The sequence below is a fragment of the Bombina bombina genome, chromosome 5, assembly GCF_027579735.1.
Source record: "Bombina bombina isolate aBomBom1 chromosome 5, aBomBom1.pri, whole genome shotgun sequence".
In the NCBI taxonomy this organism is placed as follows: domain Eukaryota; kingdom Metazoa; phylum Chordata; class Amphibia; order Anura; family Bombinatoridae; genus Bombina; species Bombina bombina.
Window position 1 is genome coordinate 701458324 of NC_069503.1, and position 18969 is coordinate 701477292.

The window sequence follows — 18969 nt, forward strand, 5'->3', positions numbered from 1 at the left end:
CCGGTTAGCACTACTGATAGGCATCTTTTACTCAGTCTTTTGTAAACCTTACCTTTTGTTTATTTCTTCTCTGACCATTTTTCATATTGTAATGCTTTCTAGTTTAAAGGGATATTCTAATTCCTGTCATGCCTACTACAAATAATTATGCTTTTCTTCTGTTATGTGTGATCAGTCCACGGGTCATCATTACTTCTGGGATATAACTCCTCCCCAACAGGAAATGCAAGAGGATTCACCCAGCAGAGCTGCATATAGCTCCTCCCCTCTACGTCAGTCCCAGTCATTCTCTTGCACCCAACGACTAGATAGGATGTGTGAGAGGACTATGGTGATTATACTTAGTTTTTATGACTTCAATCAAAAGTTTGTTATTTTAAAATAGCACCGGAGCGTGTTATTACTTCTCTGGCAGAGTTTGAGGAAGAATCTGTCAGAGTTTTTTACTATGATTTTAACCGGAGTAGTTAAGATCATATTGCTGTTCTCGGCCATCTGAGGGAGGTAAAGGCTTCAGATCAGGGGACAGCGGGCAGATGAATCTGCATTGAGGTATGTAGCAGTTTTTATTTTCTGAATGGAATTGATGAGAAAATCCTGCCATACCGTTAAAATGACATGTATGTATACACTTCAGTATTCTGGGGATGGTATTTCACCGGAACTACTCTGTTAAGGGTCACTAATCCTTTTTAATAACTATTTATCATGTTAAACGTTTTTGCTGGAATGTAGAATCGTTTACATTGCTGAGGTACTGTGTGAATAAATATTTGGGCATTATTTTCCACTTGGCAGTTTTTTTTTTTTTTTGCTTTAATTGTGACAGTTTCGTTTCTCTTCACTGCTGTGTGGGAGAGGGAGGGGCCGTTTTTGGCGCTCTTTGCTACGCATCAAAAAATACCAGTCAGTTACTTTTATTTTTCCTGCATGATCCGGTTCATCTCTGATAGATCTCAGGGGTCTTCAAACTTCTTTGAAGGGAGGTAAATTCTCTCAGCAGAGCTGTGAGAATTCTTATAGTGACTGTGAATAAAAACGTTGCTTTGTATTTTTTATGTCAAATTTAATTATTGTTATTTTACTAATGGGAACAAACCTTTGCTAAAAGTTTTGTTATTTTAAAGTTTGATGCTATAACTGTTTTTCAGTTCATTATTTCAACTGTCATTTAATCGTTAGTACCTCTTTGAGGCACAGTACGTGTTTTGCTAAAAAAGATTATAACCAAGTTGTAAGTTTTTTGCTAGTGTGTTAAACATGTCTGACTCAGAGGAAGATATCTGTGTCATTTGTTCCAATGCCAAGGTGGAGCCCAATAGAAATTTATGTACTAACTGTATTGATGCTACTTTAAATAAAAGTCAATCTGTACAATGTGAACAAATTTCACCAAACAGCGAGGGGAGAGTTATGCCGACTAACTCGCCTCACGCGGCAGTACCTGCATCTCCCGCCCGGGAGGTGCGTGATATTTTGGCGCCTAGTACATCTGGGCGGCCATTACAGATAACATTACAAGATATGGCTACTGTTATGACTGAAGTTTTGTCTAAATTACCAGAACTAAGAGGCAAACGTGATCACTCTGGGGTGAGAACAGAGTGCGCTGACAATGCTAGGGCCATGTCTGATACTGCGTCACAGCTCGCAGAGCATGAGGACGGAGAGCTTCATTCTGTGGGTGACGGTTCTGATCCAAACAGATTGGACTCAGATATTTCAAATTTTAAATTTAAATTGGAGAACCTCCGTGTATTACTAGGGGAGGTCTTAGCAGCTCTCAACGATTGTAACACCGTTGCAATACCAGAGAAACTGTGTAGGTTGGATAAATACTTTGCGGTACCGGCGAGTACTGACGTTTTTCCTATACCTAAGAGACTAACTGAAATTGTTACTAAGGAGTGGGATAGACCCGGTGTGCCGTTCTCACCCCCTCCAATATTTAGAAAGATGTTTCCAATAGACGCCACCACTCGGGACTTATGGCAAACGGTCCCCAAGGTGGAGGGAGCAGTTTCTACTTTAGCTAAGCGTACCACTATCCCGGTGGAGGATAGCTGTGCTTTCTCAGATCCAATGGATAAAAAATTAGAGGGTTACCTTAAGAAAATGTTTGTTCAACAAGGTTTTATATTACAACCCCTTGCATGTATCGCGCCGATTACGGCTGCGGCAGCATTTTGGATTGAGTCGCTTGAAGAGAACCTTAGTTCATCTACGCTAGACGACATTACGGACAGGCTTAGAGTCCTTAAACTAGCTAATTCCTTCATTTCGGAGGCCGTAGTACATTTAACCAAACTTACGGCTAAGAACTCAGGATTCGCCATACAGGCACGTAGGGCGCTGTGGCTAAAATCCTGGTCAGCTGATGTTACTTCTAAGTCCAAATTACTTAATATACCTTTCAAGGGGCAGTCTTTATTTGGGCCCGGTTTGAAAGAGATTATCGCTGACATTACAGGAGGTAAGGGCCACGCCCTACCTCAAGACAAAGCCAAAGCTAAGGCTAGACAGTCTAATTTTCGTCCCTTTCGGAACTTCAAAACAGGAGCAGCATCAACCTCCACTGCACCAAAACAGGAAGGAGCTGTTGCTCGTTACAGGCAAGGCTGGAAGCCTAACCAGTCCTGGAACAAGAGCAAGCAGGCCAGGAAACCTGCTGCTGCCCCAAAGACAGCATGAACCGAGAGCCCCCGATCCGGGACCGGATCTAGTGGGGGGCAGACTCTCTCTCTTCGCCCAGGCCTGGGCAAGAGATGTTCAGGATCCCTGGGCACTAGAGATCATATCTCAGGGATACCTTCTAGACTTCAAATTATCTCCCCCAAGAGGGAGATTTCATCTGTCAAGGTTGTCAACAAACCAGATAAAGAAAGAAGCGTTTCTACGCTGCGTACAAGATCTGTTAATAATGGGAGTGATCCATCCGGTTCCGCGGTCGGAACAAGGACAAGGGTTCTACTCAAACCTGTTTGTGGTTCCCAAAAAAGAGGGAACTTTCAGGCCAATCTTAGATTTAAAGATTCTAAACAAATTCCTAAGAGTTCCATCGTTCAAAATGGAAACTATTCGGACAATCTTACCCATGATCCAAGAGGGTCAGTACATGACCACAGTGGATTTAAAGGATGCTTACCTTCACATACCGATCCACAAAGATCATCACCGGTATCTAAGGTTTGCCTTCTTAGACAGGCACTACCAGTTTGTAGCTCTTCCATTCGGATTGGCTACGGCTCCAAGAATCTTCACAAAGGTTCTGGGTGCCCTTCTGGCGGTACTAAGACCGCGAGGGATTTCGGTAGCTCCATACCTAGACGACATTCTAATACAAGCTTCAAGCTTTCAAACTGCCAAGTCTCATACAGAGTTAGTTCTGGCATTTCTAAGGTCGCATGGATGGAAAGTGAACGAAAAGAAGAGTTCTCTTTTTCCTCTCACAAGAGTTCCATTCTTGGGGACTCTTATAGATTCTGTAGAAATGAAGATTTACCTGACAGAGGACAGGTTAACAAAGCTTCAAAATGCATGCCGTGTCCTTCATTCCATTCAACACCCGTCAGTAGCTCAATGCATGGAGGTGATCGGCTTAATGGTAGCGGCAATGGACATAGTACCTTTTGCACGCCTACACCTCAGACCTCTGCAATTATGCATGCTAAGTCAGTGGAATGGGGATTACTCAGATTTGTCCCCTACTCTGAATCTGAATCAAGAGACCAGAAATTCTCTTCTATGGTGGCTTCATCGGCCACACCTGTCCAGGGGGATGCCATTCAGCAGGCCAGACTGGACAATTGTAACAACAGACGCCAGCCTACTAGGTTGGGGCGCTGTCTGGAATTCTCTGAAGGCTCAGGGACTATGGAATCAGGAGGAGAGTCTCCTTCCAATAAACATTCTGGAATTGAGAGCAGTTCTCAATGCCCTTCTAGCTTGGCCCCAATTAACAACTCGGGGGTTCATCAGGTTTCAGTCGGACAACATCACGACTGTAGCTTACATCAACCATCAGGGAGGGACAAGAAGCTCCCTAGCAATGGTGGAAGTATCAAAGATAATTCGCTGGGCAGAGTCTCACTCTTGCCACCTGTCAGCAATCCACATCCCGGGAGTGGAGAACTGGGAGGCGGATTTCTTGAGTCGCCAGACTTTTCATCCGGGGGAGTGGGAACTTCATCCGGAGGTCTTTGCCCAAATACTTCGACGTTGGGGCAAACCAGAGATAGATCTCATGGCGTCTCGCCAGAACGCCAAACTTCCTCGCTACGGGTCCAGATCCAGGGATCCGGGAGCGGTTCTGATAGATGCTTTGACAGCACCTTGGAACTTCGGGATGGCTTATGTGTTTCCACCCTTTCCGCTGCTTCCTCGATTGATTGCCAAAATCAAGCAGGAGAGAGCATCAGTGATTCTAATAGCGCCTGCATGGCCACGCAGGACTTGGTATGCAGATCTAGTGGACATGTCATCCTGTCCGCCTTGGTCTCTACCTCTAAGACAGGACCTTCTGATACAGGGTCCATTCAAACATCAAAATCTAACTTCTCTGAAGCTGACTGCTTGGAAATTGAACGTTTGATTTTATCAAAACGTGGTTTTTCTGAGTCGGTTATTGATACCCTGATACAGGCTAGGAAGCCTGTTACCAGAAAGATTTACCATAAAATATGGCGTAAATACCTATACTGGTGCGAATCCAAACATTACTCATGGAGTAAGGTTAGGATCTCTAGGATATTGTCCTTTCTACAAGAAGGGTTAGAAAAGGGTTTATCAGCTAGTTCATTAAAGGGACAGATTTCAGCTCTGTCCATCTTATTACACAGGCGTCTGTCAGAAAATCCAGACGTCCAGGCTTTTTGTCAGGCTTTAGCTAGGATCAAACCTGTGTTTAAAGCTGTTGCTCCGCCATGGAGTTTAAACTTAGTTCTTAACGTTTTACAGGGTGTTCCATTTGAACCCCTTCATTCCATTGATATAAAATTGTTATCTTGGAAAGTTCTGTTTTTAATGGCTATTTCCTCGGCTCGAAGAGTCTCTGAGTTATCAGCCTTACATTGTGATTCTCCTTATCTGATTTTTCACTCAGACAAGGTAGTTCTGCGTACTAAACCTGGGTTCTTACCTAAGGTGGTCACTAACAGGAATATCAATCAAGAGATTGTTGTTCCATCCTTGTGTCCAAATCCTTCTTCAAAGAAGGAACGTCTTCTACACAATCTGGATGTAGTTCGTGCCCTCAAGTTCTACTTGCAGGCAACTAAAGATTTTCGCCAAACTTCTTCCCTGTTTGTCGTTTATTCTGGACAGAGGAGAGATCAAAAAGCTTCTGCTACCTCTCTCTCTTTTTGGCTTCGTAGCATAATACGTTTAGCCTATGAGACTGCTGGTCAGCAGCCTCCTGAAAGAATTACAGCTCACTCCACTAGAGCTGTGGCTTCCACTTGGGCCTTTAAGAATGAGGCCTCTGTTGAACAGATTTGCAAGGCTGCAACTTGGTCTTCGCTTCATACTTTTTCCAAATTTTACAAATTTGACACTTTTGCTTCTTCGGAGGCTATTTTTGGGAGAAAGGTTCTTCAGGCAGTGGTTCCTTCTATATAATGAGCCTGCCTATCCCTCCCGTCATCCGTGTACTTTTGCTTTGGTATTGGTATCCCAGAAGTAATGATGACCCGTGGACTGATCACACATAACAGAAGAAAACATAATTTATGCTTACCTGATAAATTCCTTTCTTCTGTTGTGTGATCAGTCCACGGCCCGCCCTGTTTTAAGGCAGGTAAATATCTTTTAAATTATACTCCAGTCACCACTTCACCCTTGGTTACTCCTTTCTCGTTGATTCTTGGTCGAATGACTGGGACTGACGTAGAGGGGAGGAGCTATATGCAGCTCTGCTGGGTGAATCCTCTTGCATTTCCTGTTGGGGAGGAGTTATATCCCAGAAGTAATGATGACCCGTGGACTGATCACACAACAGAAGAAAGGAATTTATCAGGTAAGCATAAATTATGTTTTTTTTGGGTGGGGTGGGGGGGTAATGTTAAAGCTAAATGACTGGTGCTTACTGTTACAGGCTAAAAAGAGCAAACAATCTTCACTGTCTTGACAGTTGCTGTTTCTGAACACTTTATGGAACACCATGTTGGAACTATATATTACAGTGCAGTAAATATTCACAGGCTTGTGACAAGTAACACACTAAAGTACTGTATGTCCTTTGACCACGACTTTTGCCACTGCTAATTTGCAGCAGTGCTTAAATGATTATCTTTAAAATAGAGCGCAGTATCTTTTTATTATGTAGTGCTGTTGTAGCTTTATAAAGCAATTTGTTTTTTAATTGGAGGACATGGATGCTTTCAGAGCTAAAAAGGCAAAGTTCTGCTATCAGCTTTAGTACAGTTCATACACAGGTTTCAGTAAACATTAACCAGTATTATCAGAGCTTGCAGTGTGCTGAATGGTTGGAAGAGAGAAAATGTCCAAAGACACAGATGAAGCAAATGAGTCCAAGGTCAAAAGGATGAGCTACCTTTTTAATTATTTAAAATTAAAGGAAAAACCCCAAGCATCTGTCTCTAAAGTGAGAGTACAATAAAGGAAGACCAGACCTTTTTTCAAACACAAATTAATGATAATGTATAAATTAATTTCAAATGTATAGGCTGGCTTGACAAGTGATTTTGTGTATAAATGTGTTGTGTAGTATAGTCAAAAAGGTTAGGAACCATGACTCCATAGCTCACAGGGTTTATAATACATACTACAGTATTGCCTGTGCGGAGAGGTCTTCATGTGTACTAATAGGTTTGCACATATAGTGTTTTATACATCTGTGCATAGCTGCTTTGAGCACCAGTATACAAGTAATTGAGCAAAATTGCTAATTGTAAGCAATGATGAGACTAGGGCTATTGTGTGCTTTTATGAATTCATTTTATCCGATAAGTCAGTGCAACTCTGTCCTTTTTTCAGTTAACTTTTTTTGCAACTTGCTGTGTTTAATCATGAAACATCTGTTGTAACCTGAAGCTAGTAGCTTAGCATCTAGTGCCTTGCTGGGGATAAGGGATATTGAGGAGACAACAGAGTGCAGATGTGTCAGCATTGGTTTGTGGTGTCTACAGTTTGGTACACTGTGACAGCACTGCATGCAGTTCTCTCCTTCAGTGATGGATTTCACCTTCTGCTTAACAGAGCACTGCTGTCACTCAGCAAGGCTCAGGCAGGGCGGGACAGCTGTTGGCAGGACACCCATTGGTCCATTGGAGCCACAAGCTGATGGGAGGTGGAGATGTGGCTGCAGCAACAGTTGGCCAATGTTCTTGCCTTGTACTTTGGCCTGCATCCTCATGCCTAGAGATTTGTAGCAGAGAGAAAGAGACTGAGTTTTGCAATAGCTGCTTTATTGATATACACACCTTTAACTTTATTATGTACATTGTATATGAGATGGGGAAAAAAATCTATTCTGTACAACAATGTATCATAATTACTATTTTTTCCCTCATGTAAGTCACAATATTCTCTGCCTGTGTCTTTGGTCTGTTTGTTGTGTTCTAAAATGCAAATAGTCTATTTATTGTAAACAACTTTTACCTTTCTGATTACAGTACTGTACTGTCTTTCGGATGGAGTATGTATACAAAGGTATTAAAAGTTATATAAAACCATGATTGCAGTAGGCAGATCTTCTGAAGGTTCTATAGCTAATTACTGTATTTGCATGTTATCTATGTAGTTATAAGAAAAAAACAAACAGAATTATCATTTTCTGCTCTCTCAAAATAAGAACTGTTGTACCAGTGTACAAGATCCTATCTATCAAGCTCCGTACGGAGCTTGAGGGCCCGTTTTTCTGGCGAGCCAAAGACCGCTGCTCCATAACCCTGTCAGCCTGCTCTGATAAGGCGGACAGGAATCGCCAGAATTCAACCCGATCGAGTACAATCGGGTTGATTGACACCTCCCTGCTGGCGGCCGATTGGCTGCGAGTCTGCAGGGGGTGGCGTTGCACCAGCAGCTCTTGTGAGCTGCTGGTGCAATGCTGAATACAGAGAGCGTATTGCTCTCCTCATTCAGCGATGTCTGTCGGATCAGGTTCGACAGACATTTCATAAATAGGCCTCAATATTTTTCTTTCTCTAGAGAAAAAATATTTAGGTTGAATATAGTTTACCTATATCAACTATCTCTTTCTTTGTAAGTGTTTATAGTACAGACAATCACAAAAGTTATATTAGACTTCTGAGTCTGCCAGGCAGGTTTTTCTTCTTCGTTGTAAAACATGCAAGGTGGGTGTGCATCGTGTTTTAAAGAATAAGGGGAATAGACATTGTACATTTAAACTTGTTTTGTTATGTATTTATCTAGTAGTCATCTGCATGGTGAGCATTTTTCCTTGCTTATGCTATGATGGACTTGTAAGCTGGCTGTTATATGTCAGTATTTATGTGTTTTTATATGTGTACATATGTCTGTAAATACATATAAATGCATAAATACACACACACACGCGGTAATCATTCTAGTGTAAATCGCGATTGTCCTCACGCATTCGCATTTACTTTCAACTTTTAATACGAGCACAATTTAACTTGCGCTCAAACGAACGTGAAAAGCCCAATATTGTTCACGTGCAAATAATAGCTCTCCACTTGTAATCTTCCCTATGTGTTATAACTGCTTTGCAGGGTTGGAGCCTCAACAGTGCAAAATTGACATGCTTTAACAAATTAGAGCATTTCATTTTTGAACATGACTGTCCCTTTAATAGGATCAGAAGCAGATGTTGCTTTTGTTCAAAATATACTTTCTTTTTTTTAAAGGGACAATCTAGTCAAAGTTTTACTTTCATGATTCAAATAGGCAGGGCATGCAATTTTAAGCAACTTTCCAATTAACTTTTTGTTCTCTTGGTATTCTTTGTTAAAAGCTAAACATAGGTAGGCTCTTATGATAATTTCTAAGCCCTTGAAGGCTGCTTCTTATCTCAGTGCATTTTTCTAGTGTTTTTCACAGCTAGACAGTGCTAGTTCATGTGTGCCATATAGATAACATTGTGATCACTCCTGTGGAGTTTTCTGTGTCAGCACTGATTGGCTAAAATGCAAGTGTGTCAAAAGACATTTAAACAAGTGGGCAGTCTGCAGAGGCTTAGATACAAGGTAATTACTAAGGTAAAAAGTGTATTTCTATAACCGTGTTGGTTATGCAAAACTATGGAATGGGTAATAAAGGGATTATCTATCCTTTTTAAACAATACAAATTCTGGAGCATACTGTCCCTTTTTAAGGTTATGGCTTGTATTGTTCATTCTTGAGAATGTTTCCATAAGTGAAAAAACAGGGTTCAACAAACCCAGGTGCCAGAGAGAACTGGCACCCTGGTTTTAAGTTCCCATTACACCTTAAATTTGGCTTGGTGCGGCTGGATCCTTTTTTCGGCTTTGCAGCTGTGAAATACAAATCCATCTCTTTTGGGTATTATATAGTGTGTGTGTGTGTGATATTATATGATATATATATATCCAAAAGTTTCCGGATCTCAAATTTATGGTCTGGCTTCTAAATTTTGAACAAATTTGTCAATCTCTGGTGTAAGACATTAAAGATAGGAATGTGAGGGTTTTAAGCCATTCGGAGATGATGCATTCTTATTTTTGCCACCTGTGAAATCTGTGATGCTTTAGACAATTTGATGGAATAGTGTCTCATTGTTATTATTTAAATTTAGCAATATTATTTTCAAGCAATGTTCTGTTAACCTCAGAGCCATTAACACTTGCTGAACATATATTATACATACAGACAACAAAAGCATTTATTAAAACATAATAGAATACTTTTTTATATTTATCACATAGCTTGCAGAGATGAGTTTATGATCCTCCATCCTCCGCTTCTGTGTGGGAGGGAGAAGAGACAGCAACCCTCGATTTCACTGTACATTTTAGAGGCCTCAGAACAGACACTTTTTTTTTTTCCCCCCTCATGAATGGACCATTTGTTACTGAGCACACAACTGTTAGATTTAACCAGCCCAACATCCCTCGTTGCTTGGGACTAACTCTCATCCCATATGGATTCTCTAAGTGCCATGTGTTTTTTTTTTTTATGTGCTTTGTTATATGTTCAAGATGAGCTTATGTGTTTCACCAGCTTTTACGTGAAGGTAAAAACACAGAGTAAAATAATTTTCTCCCCTTATATGTTGTAGTATATGATTATTTGTTTCACTATGTACGGTGTAGAAAAGGAATTCTCAATAGACACTTCATTAACTTAAGTGAGAGTGCACAACCATACCATATTATGTACTGCTTACTAGAATCTAAGGAGCTCTAGTTATTGGGAACAGCATTGTTTTTCTTCTTCTAAAATCTTGAAAAGTTCACCTAAAAAGTTCTCTTGTGTTATACTTTTCATAACTAATTGCTTTTAATTAAATGTAGTATCATGTGTATGCATGTCTGCTAGTTCAAGTGTGTCATATAGATAACCTTGTTCTCCCTCCTGTGGAGTTATGCATGAACCAGCACTAATTTGGCTAAAATGCAAGGTTATAAAAAGCACTGAGATAAGGGTGCTGTCTGCAGACTCTTAAATACAAGGTAATCACAGAGGTAAAAGGTACATCAATAGCATTGGTTTTGCAAAACTCGGGAATGGGTAATAAAGGGATTATCTTTTTCAGTTTTCTCACTTTTCCTGCAGACCCTGTTAGGGGCACGGATATCACATTTTAAATACGTACTTATGTGTAAATGTGTGCCACTGCCCATTGCAGATGGACTATGCATTAGCTTTAATAAATCTAGACCATCTATTCAAATGCACCTCTAATCTGTATATGGCTATTTCAGAGTGTCTTTCACATGTGCCTCATGATAGAATTGTTCCAAATTGCCTTGTAATACTTGCAAAGATGTAGAAAAGGTCACTTTGGGACATTATCAAGTGTGTTTTTAGTGATAAATTTGGTAAGTGTAAAATGTTCTAGAAAATCTGTTGAAAAGTATCAACAAAATTTGATTGTAATCGTAAGCCGTAAACAAATTATCCGTCTCCGGGAAACAGCTGAAATCTCACAATTGTGATCTTGTTGAAACCAAAACTGCCCTTTTTTGGCCAAAAACCTGCAGAAAACAAAATGGCTGATAGATTGGAATCAATGCTATACTATTTTGAAAAGCATATCTAGGTAGGCTCCAGAGCAGCAATGCTGATTGGTGGCTACACACACACATGCCTTTTGTCATCCAGCTCCTGGTAGTACTTTGGAGCTGCCATGTTGAAACCTAGGTTTCCTTTACCTGCATAGAGACAGATAAAGTAAAGAACTGCCCTGGTGCAATGTTAAAGTAACAATTTAACAGTTTAGCTTCCAGACATTTTACTATAACTTGCAAGGACATTACAGACTGCAGTGAGCTGTGTTGGGGAGGTTTATCCCACTGCATGTTATTGGCATTAGTGGCGACCACTAATTGTGCAACTCTGCTGGTCTTTTTACAACACTCGTGTGTTGTCGGATGAAACCCAGATTGTTGCTTTGATATGTTTTCAGTTAGATCCAGCAAACTGTTGCAGCAAATTTTAGGCCCCGTTCTGAACAAGGAAACTAATTTTGTTAAAATAATAGAACTGTTGCACAGCCTCCATTGAGGAAGCTGGTTTTTTTGCTGTGTATAAGGGAAACGCTAGATATATTTTGGAAATGAGTGTTTCATATTAGAATGCAACACCCACCCTATCAAAAAGTTCTTACTTGCCTCTTATTCAGTGACTGCAGAACAGGAAAATCTTTACTTCCTCTTAAATTCAGCCTTTCATAATAATCATTACTTTTCCCATTGTATACTGCAGGGTCCCTTTTTTTTTTTTTTTACAATTAAGTTCAAGCTGTTTAAGAAAATGGTCACGAGGGGAATCTTTCAGATGCTAAAATCTGAGGTCCATGTGTAACAAAATAAATGATGGAAATCAGTGTATAGTGGACTCTTCTGTTTTACAGCAGGGAAAATCAGGACTAACTTCTTTTCCATCAGTTAGAAGAATCCTGTTTCATATCTGAGCAGTGCTTGGGTTTAACTAGAGAGATTGTGTTGCTAGGCAGACTGCAGGCTGTCACTTAATTGTAGCTTGAAAATGTCTGAGCAGCGGAATGTTGGTTTTCTGGTGCTACTTTGTGAAGTTAAGCGCAGGGTTGGCTATAGGAGCTTGCAAATCAGTTTAAAAACATTACACTGAGTATTGAAAGAGTGTGGTAAAACAAAAGATCCATTGCATAGGTATGGGTGACAAACGTTTGTATGTGGTGTGTTGACAATTTCTACTAGGTAGGGTGAGATTTAAAAAAAAAATAAAAAAAAATAGTACACAATGTTTTATTTTTTTTGTTAAATTTGTTATTAAACAGTGCACATTTTAAAATTAAATACATGCCGTTTTTGCTTCAAGAAAAAATAAAAAAAAGCAGATTGAGCTTTTTTTTTTTTTCTTTCCAATATACAAAAGACATCAGGAGATTTATACAAAAACAGTAGACCTAAGTGACAAGGACCGTAAGAATTATTACTAGAAAGTGTTTGCCGTCCTTGAGGACAAAAACAAATTTAGAATTATGGGATTCATTTCTGTATCTTCAGGATACTTAAAGGGATAGAAAGGTCAAAACTGAGTTGTGCATACAGGCCACCGCAGACTAAGGTGTGGCTTTTGAATACTGGTGCACAGCATATGTGAGTATGCCTCTGAAGACACAAATAACTTTTACTAGAAACATTTTTGCTAATGGAAGTATATTGCAAAAATCCCTTTTTATTTAATACTTAAATGCACTGGTGCCTTTTTCGGTGAATCTAAAGAAAGAATGAATGTAGAAAGCCTGTGTACAACATCACCTAGAGGTTGGTAGAACTTGTCTGAGAGCGCCATCATTCCTCTGCTATTGACTGTGTGCTTTATGATAGCATAAGGGTGTGGAGAACAGAAAGGTTCATAAGAACACACAGGCCACAAGATTTTTTTCTAATTACTATTGAAGCACACAATGTTGTGCAACAGGTTTGACAAGATTTTCGAAGTCATCCATGAAAAACCATGTGTGCTGCAAGGCATCCTTACTAAATCTAACTTCTTCCCCACCCCCTCTTCCTCCAATGAATAGATTTCAGAGACAGGTTTTTCCAATGATGTTTGGGGTGGGGGTAAGAAACTGGGGAGCACCGAACAGCAGGGCTTTCTCAGCCAGCTGCTGTTTCCTCAGACGCAGGGCTTGCACATGTCTGTGCCCATCATCCTGCAGCTCCAGAGGAATGGGGAGCCGGGATTCTTAAACGCTGTGTTTCTGCTGCTCAGGGCTCTCCGTTACCTACATTCACAAAATTAGGATTTAAAGATACATTCCTACATACATTGCAGTATTACAGTGTAGTTCACATATAGAAAATGTTTTTAGGTGTGTGTATAATATATAAATATTGCTAAAAACAGAAAGCACTCACTGGATTTCAAAGAAGTAAGAGACTAATTTATTTTGTGACGTTTCAGGGACTTGCTCCCCTTCCTCATATTTTGTTCTATTATATAAAAAATGAAATGGATTAATTTTTTCAACTTAAATTGTCAATGATCATCCTGAAATTGCATGCTGAACTTTTAGCAAGCTAATCTATCTTTTTTAATAGCTGAAACACATTTAAAGTGACTTTGACTGCTCTATGTTTTGTTCTTTATAAACTCTTTTGGAGAGACATAATGTTGCTGATGAGACTCGGTTGTCACATGGGTGACAGATGTTGGGAAGCTAACTGAGGTAGAGTACTCTGCACATGATATGTGGGGTAAAGTATCAGTGTATTTTGCTCTTGCCATAAACATACCATATATAGTACAGCTGCTGCTAACTAGAATACATCTCAGACTCTGCCTATCCTGTGACACGGGCATTCCTTGGCTCCTTTAGAAAAGGCTAGTGGGAAGGCTGTCCACTGTCTCTAAAATGCCCAGTCACATGGAACTGGAGCACAGCCTCTGCACTGTAAGGATTCACCCTCTTATCTCTGACAGAAGCCATTCTGCATCTCACTAGTTCCTCTCTAGCTACTCTCTTGTTACAAATCTCATGTGACTTCCAAATGTTAGAAAGTCACATGATGAGAATCGTGTATCTAATTTCATGCTGTGAGTGATGCTCAGAATGTTGCTGTGTTTCTATGCTTACTTAGTTTTCCATTTTTTTTGTTTAAATACCAATGCTGTTTTGTGCTATACACTGTTTGCATAGAATGTTTTATTCTTCTTGCTGAAGTACATTTCAAGGTCACTTGAACAATTAGCACTGTCTCTTTTAAACTTGACCATATAGAGATGTATTAGTGAAATCACTTTGGTAAAATCTATAGTAGCTTTACTTTTAGAGCAGAGATAATATTTATATATATATTTTTTTAATAGAACTGCTCACAAAATTAAAGACTTTACAACAAACGGGTACTTGCAAGAATGTCTAATATTAAATGTGACAAAAGAACTGTACATACTTTTGTATAGTGGTGAATGGCAGTCCCTTCTAGAATGGAAAAGGTTAAATCCATTTGTCTTCCTTACACTCAGTCCAAAAATGGGCTACTGTGTGAACCTGCAGATGTTGTGAGACTGTTCCTGTCGTTCAAATTTAGCTCAGGAGCTTTCCCCCCTCCTCTTTCTTTACTTACAAATTCATCTTTCAGACAACTTATGTACAGTATTCTCCTCATCCTGCAGTGGGGCCAAAACTGACCATCTGGGAACCTTAGCAAGTGGGGTTTTGCCAGTTATATTATGTTCACTTCCTATTAATTCCAACATGCAATATAAATAATAAAATAATCCATAATGTTTATGATGAGATAAAACTGTTATTGTGTGTGTTCTTGTGATTTTGTTTTTACTTATTTAAATTTAATTTATATAGATTCTATTTTTCTGTTAACCTAAAACAACTTTCTGACTTGATTTGGAGAAGTTAGAGCATGTGTGTGCCTGAGGGTTTTGCATGACTGGAGTCTGGCTGCAACATTCAAACGGGTAACTGCAACACCAAACAGGCCAAAGTTATTGCAGTGAAAGACAAATAATTCTTTTAACGATCACCAGAAATATACACAGCACTTGTGTATGCTTGCTGATATACAATTCCATCAAATAAAGGACTATCCATGGAGCAAAGTATCCTGTTTCATGCTTTTGAGATTGTATTCAGTTTTTTATATAAATATTTTGTTTTATAATACCCCAAGAACACCAATCTATGTCGTTTAGGCCATCCTCATGTACATATAACTAGGTATATGCAGCCAATAAGATGCTATCATTATTTCTATGTGGAGTGAACTTACGCCCCCTGGAGGATGTTCCACCATGTACAGAAACTTAGCTCATAGTGCAGACAGGATTGTGTAAATGAACATTCCAATAGAAATTCATATGAAAAGCAAATGTTGTGTCTTGTATTTATGGTTAACACTATTTATTTTTGATTAATAACTTATAGTATGTCTCAGTTAAACATATTATTACAGTAAACTATACATGCGACACGTGTGTGTGTGTGTATATATATATATATATACACACATACATTGTAAGGCAAAGCAATTGGGGGGGCTTCAGTATATGTGCGACAGATGATACTATTAGACAGAAGGCTCCAGCTGTAATTCATTATGTGTAGAATGGCTCTCTCAAACAGACAAACGCTATCCTTGTACTGGGATGCCGTGCTTAGAAAGGCCTTGCAATCGTTTTCCAGACTGTGCAGCTCTTTGTACGCCTCACATGCATGAATGGAATACAGAACATCATGGTCCATGCAACACCACTTAACAATTGCAAGCATTGCTCTGTCCCTGTCAGCTGTCTGTGTCATTTACGTAGTTTTCTCTTTCAGGTCCACATGGCAATAGCTGTTTTATTACATGCACTTATTGTAATGCTTTTTGCAGTATACTTATAACAAAGTTGTCCAAACTATGACCCCCTAAGATCCCTTGAGTTTTAACAGAGATTTGAACTACATTTTTTTTGGGGGGGTGGGTTAATGTTTTGTGAACATATGCACCATTTGTCCTTACAGTAATTGTTTGCAATGTATGTTGTGGTGGTTCGGGACCTGCAAGAAGGAAGAGAGTCCGGCTGGCATTAGGGGAGGGGATGGATGCTGAGTGAGTTTCTCAGTTCTAGGTGTGTTGTGACTGCACTGCTGCCTAGGGAGCTGTTGTCTTGGTGCTTTGTTTGTGTGAGTGTAATGTTACACTTAGATCTACTGATTCTTTTTCACACACAACCCCTCCAATTATTAGTATGCTTACACATTTCTATTGTGTATTAAACAGCACTGTTTTAAACATGTTCATTTTTTACATGCAGAAAATATGTTAAAGCAGTTATTTATTATGTGGATACTAATAGGAAGTGCATGTGTATGTGTAACTGGGCCTTAAAGGGACATTAAACCCAAACAATTTCTTTCATGATTCAGATAGAGCATACATATGTAAACAACTTTCCAACTTACTTCTATTATCAATTTTGCTTCATTCACTTGGAAACCTTTCTTGAAGAAGCAGCAATGCACTACTGGGAACTAGCTGAACACATCAGAAAGCCAATCAGAAGATTCATATATGTGCAGCAACCAATCAGTAGCTAGCTCCCAGCTTCTATTTCAATATGCTTTTCAACTAAAGAAACCAAAAGAACAAAGCAAATTAGCTAAAAGAAGTACATTGGAAAGTTTTTTTTTTTTTTTTTTTTTTTTTTTTTTTTTTTTAAATTGATGTGATCTGTCTGAACCGTGAAAGAAAAAAATTGGGTTTCATGTCCCTTTAAGTACTTATTGTTCACTGGCTGTTTAAAAAAACTCCCACTTTCTTTATTGGTGGGTAGTAATATGGCTCACAAGCATACTAATCTTTTTACTCTGTATAGGAACATCCATTATAAAAAAAGAAAAGAAAAAAAAGTAGCACTGAACATACTTCCCAGCCAACTATTGTTCTGGTTTTGGTGTAAAGCAGCTATTTGTAACGCTGCATTATTTCAGCTGCTGCTTGGTGTATGGTCCATGTATACTATACACTTTTACATTCCTTGTATTCAAGTTACTGTTTTCTACAAGTTTTTATAACCTTTCTACATCACTTATTTGATAGGGAACTACTACTAGGTAAAACTGCGCATTTTGTATGTCACATAATAATAATATATTTATTCTAATAGATGCCTTGATCAATTTAGGATATTTTATTGTTTGACTGTAATTTGTCACACAGAAGAGGGCTATGACACCCCAGGATGTCCTAACACCTTGGTTGTGAAACTGTTAACTAGAAATCTGTTGCATGGTAATTATTTTGTAACTTCTAACAAATTGTGTGTATTTGCCTTTTACACATAGTATGTTTATTTCTTTACTTGTATGGTTAGTTTGTATGTATGTACCTAAAAATAGACTCAAGGTCTTCATGTGAGGTAACTACAAATTAAAGAATATGGTCCATCTTTTCTAGAATGACACAATGATCCTTTGGGGTAATGTAATTCTTCAGCGATGACTAGGAACTTAAGATATTGATTTATTGAAGTGTAAGGTAAATGCTATATACCTGCATACAGTTAATAGACACATTATTCTTCTGTACTGAAGGGTTAAGTGTTTATAAGCTTCCTGACCTCAGTGGGAGCCCAGAATATCAGACTCTACTGAAAAGGCTTCTGGGAAGATGCTCAACTTGGGCAACTTGCCAGTGCTCAAGGCAGTAATATTTAAACCAGCTGAACTGCCCTCTTCAGCCAAGAGCCACAACATTGTTCACAGCACCATGGAATTTAGTTTCAGAACTCTGTTACTGCACCATCAGCACAAGAGTCATTTTCCCCCTAATTTCATCTGAATTCTTTATAAAACAGGTAAATCAGCAAACCTGTAGCTATGTGAAAGCAAAATGTGAAATACAGTAGTGTTTTTTTTTTCTCTCCATATAACCATCCATAAAGTCTATATGGAGTCTAATTAAAGATGATCCCTTCCCCATATATTGTGTGTATAGAAAAACACTCCTTAGTGAGATTCATAAGCACATTAAGAACTAGGATAATGCGGAGTCTTAGATGCTTTATGTATCTGTCAGATCTATATAAACCTGTAATTAAAAATGGTTACATTGTAGACAAAATATATATTATGTAGTTATGTACCAAAACGTAGCAAAGGATATCTGTGTGTGGGGACTGGCTGACAAACATATAAACATGGTTTCAGTTCCTATTCCATTGTCATCGCTCTGTTAGCAGGATATTAAATTAAACAACAATCACTAAATTAAATCGCATTAAAATGCTTATAATTTTTTTGTAAACTTTATATTTTATTTTTGTGAAAGTTTAAAAAAAATACTTGTATTTACTCAGTCATTGCCAAACTCTTAACGTAACATTCTATCAGATTATAGGCTCAAAAGAGTTTACTAAATGCTCTTCAACATTCTGATTGGCTGAATCACAGGGTGTTAATCTCCCCGGAGTATAGTGGTGTTCACACATTCCATCCTGATACACCACACAATTCACACACTGGTACTTATGTGAAAACAGGCCTGGCTTCAGAATCGAACATCAAATGTGTCCTGCTGTTATCTCATAGAAGAAATAGTCTTTATAACCAAAACAATTTCCTTGTACTTGTACTGCAGCTAAACTTAGTGTGACTGGTATAGTGTTATATACTGCTGTTGTATATTGATATATTTTTTTTATAGCACCTCATTACACTAAACACGTCAAATACACACACAAAATAATTATCTGCAATTACTACTTCTAAAATGAATATTAAGTGCACAGTAAAGCCTTGCATGTTACTATGGGCTCTTATCTCTCTGGAGTTACTGTACACAAAAACTGGGT

General features: G+C 38.9%; 1 protein-coding gene across 7 annotated transcripts in view; it reads left to right on the forward strand.

The window, feature by feature from the left end:
- Window positions 1-18969, forward strand: part of RREB1 (ras responsive element binding protein 1) — a 96367-nt gene that overhangs the window by 18370 nt on the left and 59028 nt on the right. The window contains exon 1 of one of the 7 annotated variants that reach the window (XM_053714707.1): window positions 13355-13540. The exons of 5 other annotated variants lie outside the window; for them this stretch is intronic. The gene's annotated coding sequence lies outside the window, so the exon portion shown is untranslated. Of the gene's footprint in view, window positions 1-13354; window positions 13541-13675; window positions 13838-18969 lie in introns of those variants that run through there. One more of the 7 variants, XM_053714708.1, reaches the window with a different exon arrangement.